The 7,402-nt window shown below is 26.6% G+C and overlaps 1 long non-coding RNA gene across 1 annotated transcript; it reads left to right on the top strand.

Moving 5' to 3' along the window:
• The first annotated feature begins 4,405 nt into the window (after positions 1-4,405).
• LOC149881926 (uncharacterized) lies at positions 4,406-5,740 on the top strand. Its single transcript, XR_016445153.1, has 2 exons — positions 4,406-4,716; positions 5,464-5,740. It is a non-coding gene; the product is annotated as an uncharacterized LOC149881926 (long non-coding RNA).
• Positions 5,741-7,402: the final 1,662 nt, after the last annotated feature.

Below are 7,402 nucleotides of genomic sequence, written 5' to 3'. Positions count from 1 at the left end.
AAAAGAACAAATATAGTTAATAGCATCACAGAAATTTTAAAGTAGTAATAACCATTTTATAGAAATAGGATTAGTATAACTTTAAATAACATCTATACCCCTATTTTCCTTCTAAAAAATAATATAACAAAAATAAAACTGCTAAAAGAAAAACTAAAACAAACAAAATATAAACGATTTAAAAATTAAAATCCTTTCTACTTTAAATCCTTTCTACTTTTTCTAATAAAAATTTAAATCCTTTCTACTTTATCTAATAGAAATATTTTATGAGTAAACTACTTGCATACTAAATCATAATGAAACAGACTTATTGTAATGGACTATGAAAAAAAAAAAGTAGTCATCAAAAATCACCTGAAATTAGGAATTAGATGATAAACTAGCTGTTACCAAAAACAACAATAAAAATATACAAAATGTAAATGTAAACAACAACAAAAATAAAAGGAGAAGTAAGGATAACAAGAATTATAAAAATAATGATAATAACAAAATAATAAAAAACAAATATAACAAAATTAGTAACAAAAAGATTAAAAAAAAATGATAACAAGGATAGTAACAATAAGAATAATAATGATAAGAAAAAATAGAAAATAATGAAATGAATATTAACAAAAACAATGATGAAAATATAAATAGTAATTGTAATAATGAAAATAAGAAAAACAAAAATAACAGGAATAATGATAACGCAAATAATGATGATATATAAAATAACAACTATAACAATAATTATTATAATAACCATAAAAAGAAAAATAACAATTAAAAAATATACAACAAAAAAAAGAGGAACAAAAATAACAATAAGTATATTAACAGTAAGAGGAATATAAACAAAAGGACAAATAAAAAGAATAACAGTAAGAACATATTTAATAAAAACAAAATAAAATTAAAAATAATTGCAACAAAGAAGAAACATAATCATAACAATAATAATCATAATAACAACAAAAAGAAAATATAACAGTTACAAAATATGACAAAAAAAAATGAGGAAGAATAATAATAAGTATAATAACATTAATGAGAATAATGATAAGAAGAACAATAAAAAAGAATAACAATATGAAGAGTAAATTTAGTTAAAAAAAAAATGATATGAAGAAAAAAAAAAGCAACAATAAAAGTGATAATTATAATTGCAATAATAACAAAAACAAAAAGAAAATTTAACTATAATTAAAATTTTAAAAAAATGAAGAATAAAGACAATATAAAATCACTATTAATAAAAATAACAATAATAATAAAAGGAATAGTATTACAAATAACAATACAATAACAAAAATAATAAAAACTACAACTGTAAAAACATGAATATTAACAAAAATGATAAGAAAAATAATAATAATAATAGGAATAGTTTAAATGAAAATTTAAATATAAGTAATAAAATAAAAGAAAACAAAATTAATTATAACAACGAATAATGAGAAAAATTTTAAAAATAGAAAAACAGAATAATAATAACAATAAGAATAGAAATAACAATAAGAACAAGTATAACATTAACAAAAATAAGAATAAGAACAAAAATAAGAATAAGAATAAGAATAACAAAAAACAATTATAATAAAAATATACATCATGTATAAAAAAGTAACAATAATAATAAAAAAAGAGTAACAATTATAACAAAAGTTATAAAAATAACAATAATATTATAACAAGGAAATACAAAAACATTACAACAATGAAAATAAGAAAAATAATTGTCAGCATACTGTGTTTTTACAAGTATGCTGACAATTTATTTATGTTAGAGTTTTTATTTATTTCTCAAACTTTTAAGTATCTTGTTTTTGTGAGCAATAGCCTCATTAAGATGTTTAAATCTTGTCCTTAGTTTAACATTTTCCCTTAACACCTTCACATCCTCTCTATGCTTTCATATTTTGGTAGTAATATCATTTGCCAAAATACTAAACTGTCATTTTACGACTTTTGTTCTAGGAGACAGCTGGTCAGCTCTTAGTCTGAATAGTGGTCTTGAATCAGATAAAGATAAAACACTTATATGTTTAGGAGATGCGTTAACTGACAAAGATGAAATAGTGTTACTTGAATTTGTGGTTGACTGAAATGAATGCGTTGCTGACAATACTGTTATTTGACACAAGAAAGGCTCATTGTAAAAGTCAATAAAATGTTTAGAACCTCTTAAAAAATTGCAATCCCATATTTTGATTCTCTAACAAGAAGTTTAATATGAATTTTATAAATCTTGAAGCCATAAAGCTTATTGAGTTGTGTGATTCATCATTGCTAATGAATATAAACAGTATATGTCCATTTCTACAGTCTATGTATATTTGTGAAGGCAATGTAAAGTTTGATGCTAGATATTTTTTTACTGCACCACAAAACACACAGATATTCTTTTGGGCCCCATGATACCTCAAAACACTAAATGCAATTATTTTTAAAATGAATTTAAAAATTTATAAGAGAATGTTGTTTGCTTTAATTTCCTTTTTTTAAAAAAATAATTCACTTACTTATTTCTGTTTCAAACATATACATATGAATTGCTTGATAAGATGAAAAAAGTGCACACAAATATTATTTGATAATAATTATAAGCAACTTTGTCATAACATAAATATTATTTACATGCTAAACTTTTCTTTTTTTTAAAAAAAAATGACCACATGATGCATCATATAATTCGTACCATCTGATACCTCATTCACTCATAACAATTATAAAAATTTTTCATAATAAATTATCAATAAATTAAAAAATAAAACTAAACTGTTAAATGATAGCATACTATTATTAAAATAACACATTATTATTTTAGAATGTTAAGCAATAGCAATAAAGTAGATTTTATTATGATAGTTATAATTATGATGAAAAACACTCAAACTTGAATAAAAAAATTTACAAAAAAAAAGCAAGCTCAATTTAAAAATGTTAACAAAGTAACATTAAAATGTCTATTGGCAAGAAATATCTATTGGAATTTTTAATCCACCACAATCCAAACAAAAAAAACAAAACAACAACAACTATATTTAAAGATAATTAACAATTACAACATTGAATAACAAAAAAAGATTCTAAAACACAATTAAAAAAAAACAAATAACAGTAACACTAATACAAATAATTTAAAAAGTTTACAAAAGCAATAAACAAGAAATGTAATAATAAATTACAAAAATGATAAGTGATAAGAGGAATTTAATAACATAACCACATTAGCTTAAAAGTATAACAAAGATAATAAACAACAACAATAGTTAAAAATATTACGAAGTAAAATAGAAACCTTAACTAACACCAACAGCAACAAAAGCCCTGTAACAACAAAAGAAAAGCATAGTTACTGTATATATATGAAAAAAAAAAAAAAAAAAAAAAAAAATTTTAACAACTGAAACAGATGAAAAAAATAATACAGAAGAACAAGTAAAAATAACAAAAACAAAATTAGAGCTTGATAAAACTATTAAAAACAGTAAGTGATAAATAATAAAATTAAAATAAACTTTAAGACATAAAAATAATCACAATATTAAAAAAATGTCAGAATGTTGTGGATCTTGCGTCCATAGAATGAAATTAAATTTATCCTTCTGGCCTTATATCTCCTGATGATAAAAAATATGCAAAATGAGCATATAACTATGTTTGATATATAAATTTTATCTCCAATTATTTTTTTGTCCCATAAATGAAATATGTTGCAAAATTGCTTCTTTTTTATTGTCCATTTTCAAGGAACTTAAAAGTCAAGTATCTTATCAAACTTAGACCAGGTGTCAACAGTTATCAATAGATTGATTGTTAAAATAGAAACATTACGCTTAATTCCATTATGAAATGTTTCTAAGCTAAGATTTTTATAAACTCATCATATAATGTATTTCTAATGCCACTTAAAGATATTATGGTAGTTCTTTGAGTTGGAACAGCAGTTGGAATTTGAGACAAGGGTACTCCCAGCCAAACAGATGGAGCAATTTTTTGATTGACGTTTTCCTCCACGCACTGTAAATGTTTCAAAACATGGAGGCCAGTGTAACTCACAGATAACAGTATTATTGGTAACAACTAAATTAGAGATTGGAATGACTTTTATCCATCTTTCACGCTCAACATTATCCCTTGGAAATTGATGCACTGATATTTTACTAGCTTCACTCGATATATATATATATATAATATATATATATAATATATATATATATATATATATATATATATATATATATATACATATATATATATATATATATATATATATATATATATATATATATATATATATATATATATATATATATATATATATATATATATATATATATATATATATATATATATATATAGACCTGTAGTAAGAGGGGTGAGAGGGAGCGAGAGGGGTAGAGAGAGGTGGTTAAATAATTCCATGATAAAACCTCCTCCCCTTTGGTCACGTGAATGTCAAAAATTCCAAGGTTTGTGCGGATCCAGCGTGCATAGAATGAAATTGGTACATTCACGTGGGCCGTTTCCTAGTGTATTATTGGTTAAGGTAAACAATAAGCTTAGAAGTTCGCCTCTGCCACAAATGCCTATTCTCCAACAATAGTTCTGCCCTAATGAGCTACTTATGGGAAATACACCTACGTCAGCAGGCTTTGAAAATACACATAAAAAGGGTTTCTGTGATACAAGTTTCAAAATCTGCAACTACCAGGAGTAAACTGAGTAAGTTTTGTTTTTGATTCTTTGAGTTTTTGTTTGGCTATTTTACAGAGTTGATTTAGCTAGCTTGAATGACCGGGGTACAAAATCTGTCTTAGACGTGCTAGTATTTCTTTGCAAAGTTTATGTTGTTTATGGTTTATCGATTTTCTCACGGTGTTTGTGTTTACTTTATGAAAATGATTCGGTAATGCTGTGCAACCAATTTAATAAAAGAGAATTTTTAAAAGTAATAATTAAGGATGCCTTCTGCAAGTCTAGAGCTTTCACCATCTTCCTCCCCGGCATTTAGACATAATAGTTTTTTTTTATTTTTTTTTATTTTTTTTTTTTGTTATGTTTTCTATGTTTCTATGTTGTTTTTCTATTCTGTTTTTCAGGCAGGGTTTTTGTTGTTGTTGCTAATGTTAGTTAAAATTTCTAATATATTTTGCAATATTTGTAATTGTTGTTGTTTATTATCTTTGTTATACTTTAAAGTTAATGTGGTTGTATCATTAAATTCCTTTGATCACATTTCATTTTTGTAATTGATTATCATATTTTATTTTTACACTTTCCTTACACTTTTTAAATTCTTTGTATTAAAGTTATTATTATTAGTTGTTTTTATTGTGTTTTAGAATACTTTTATGTTATTCAATGTTGTAATCATTGATTATCTTTAAACAGTTGTTGTTCCTTTTTTGTTTTTCTTATTATACGTTTCAATTTTTCTTACTTACTAAAAGTGCTCATGTATTTTTCCAGATGCTGTAAAGATTTCCATGATCAAAAGAGTTTTTATTACATTTCGAGCATTAGTTCAGCTAAAGAATACACAACTTCAAAAAAAATGTGTGAATATGAACTATATTTGAATGGATGACGTTGAGGAGTTTAATACTAATGTGGTTTGAATTGGAAGACACTCCTAACATTTTAGCCATATATACAGACAGTTCCGTGTAAAACCTATTATCTACAAATAATGAATAGTTATAATAGTAAATTTCTCTTTCAATAATATATGTATTGTGGGTGTAAACTATTTCTATTTTACACATATATATATATATATATATATATATATATATATATATATATATATATATATATATATATATATATATATGACACGAATAAATATGTGTTTTACTATTATCACCCAAATATATGACAGTATAGCTACATATTTTAATCTTATAAAAATCAAAACAAACAGTTCATATAATATAATCAAATGAAAACACTATAATAGGCTTGATAGTATTGAAGGAGAGTTAATAAATAAATTTTTTACTAAATTTCTTTCCCTAAAATTGAGCTGGTCATAGTAATAAAAGAAGATCATAAAAAAAACCGGTTAACTTGAGAATTGACAGAGAAGCAAATAGGAAGATAAAACAGACATCCATAAGATACCTTAAAAAAACCGACAACCTCAATATTTAAAGGAATACAGAGAGGGTTTTGAAGCCAAAACAAAGTCAATAATATAAATCTAACACAAATAACAGTGGCCGCATAAAAAAATACGAAAAAAAGAAATAAAAAAACAAACTATATTCTCAAGACAACACAAAAGGAAAAATGAATCGAAAAAGAAAATTCCAAAATAAACATCGAAATTTGGGCCAAATGTGGCCAAATTCGAGGCTTTCACCGACTCCTCTTGGATCCCTTGGCCATATTTTGTTGTATCCTGTCAGGCTGAGCACGAAAATGACAAAGACATTCAACAGAGAGGCTGGCAAGTACCGGATTTGGCGACAAAACCCCGTTTTTGGCTCAATTTCCATACAAAACGTCGAAATTTGGGCCAAATGTGGCCAAATTCGAGGCTTTCACCGACTCCTCTTGGATCCCTTGGCCATATTTTGTTGTATCCTGTCAGGCTGAGCAAAAAAATGCCCAAGGGCATCAAGCAATTCAGTGGTAAGTACCGAATTTTGCGACAAATGCACAGAAATGCTTAGAATTTGCTTGTAATGTCAATTCTGTGATTATTTCGTCAAATTGGAGCCTTTCACCGAGATTTCTTGGAGCCTTTGGACATTTTCTGTTGTAACCTATCAGGCTGAGCACGAAAATGACAAAGACAATCAACAGAGAGGCTGGCAAGTACCGGATTTGGCGACAAAACCCCGTTTTTGGCTCAATTTCAATACAAAACGTCGAAATTTGGGCCAAATGTGGCCAAATTCGAGGCTTTCACCGACTCCTCTTGGATCCCTTGGCCATATTTTGTTGTATCCTGTCAGGCTGAGCACGAAAATGACAAAGACATTCAACAGAGAGGCTGGCAAGTACCGGATTTGGCGACAAAACCCCGTTTTTGGCTCAATTTCCATACAAAACGTCGAAATTTGGGCCAAATGTGGCCAAATTCGAGGCTTTCACCGACTCCTCTTGGATCCCTTGGCCATATTTTGTTGTATCCTGTCAGGCTGAGCAAAAAAATGCCCAAGGGCATCAAGCAATTCAGTGGTAAGTACCGAATTTTGCGACAAATGCACAGAAATGCTTAGAATTTGCTTGTAATGTCAATTCTGTGATTATTTCGTCAAATTGGAGCCTTTCACCGAGATTTCTTGGAGCCTTTGGACATTTTCTGTTGTAACCTATCAGGCTGAGCACGAAAATGACAAAGACAATCAACAGAGAGGCTGGCAAGTACCGGATTTGGCGACAAAACCCCGTTTTTGGC

The sequence above is a fragment of the Hydra viridissima genome, unplaced genomic scaffold (genome assembly GCF_058129835.1).
Source record: "Hydra viridissima isolate aposymbiotic clone 2 unplaced genomic scaffold, HvirCarnegie_v1 scaffold_11, whole genome shotgun sequence".
Taxonomy (NCBI): domain Eukaryota; kingdom Metazoa; phylum Cnidaria; class Hydrozoa; order Anthoathecata; family Hydridae; genus Hydra; species Hydra viridissima.
The sequence above is the reverse complement of the archived record's forward strand: the minus strand, read 5'-3'. Positions and strand labels throughout refer to the sequence as shown.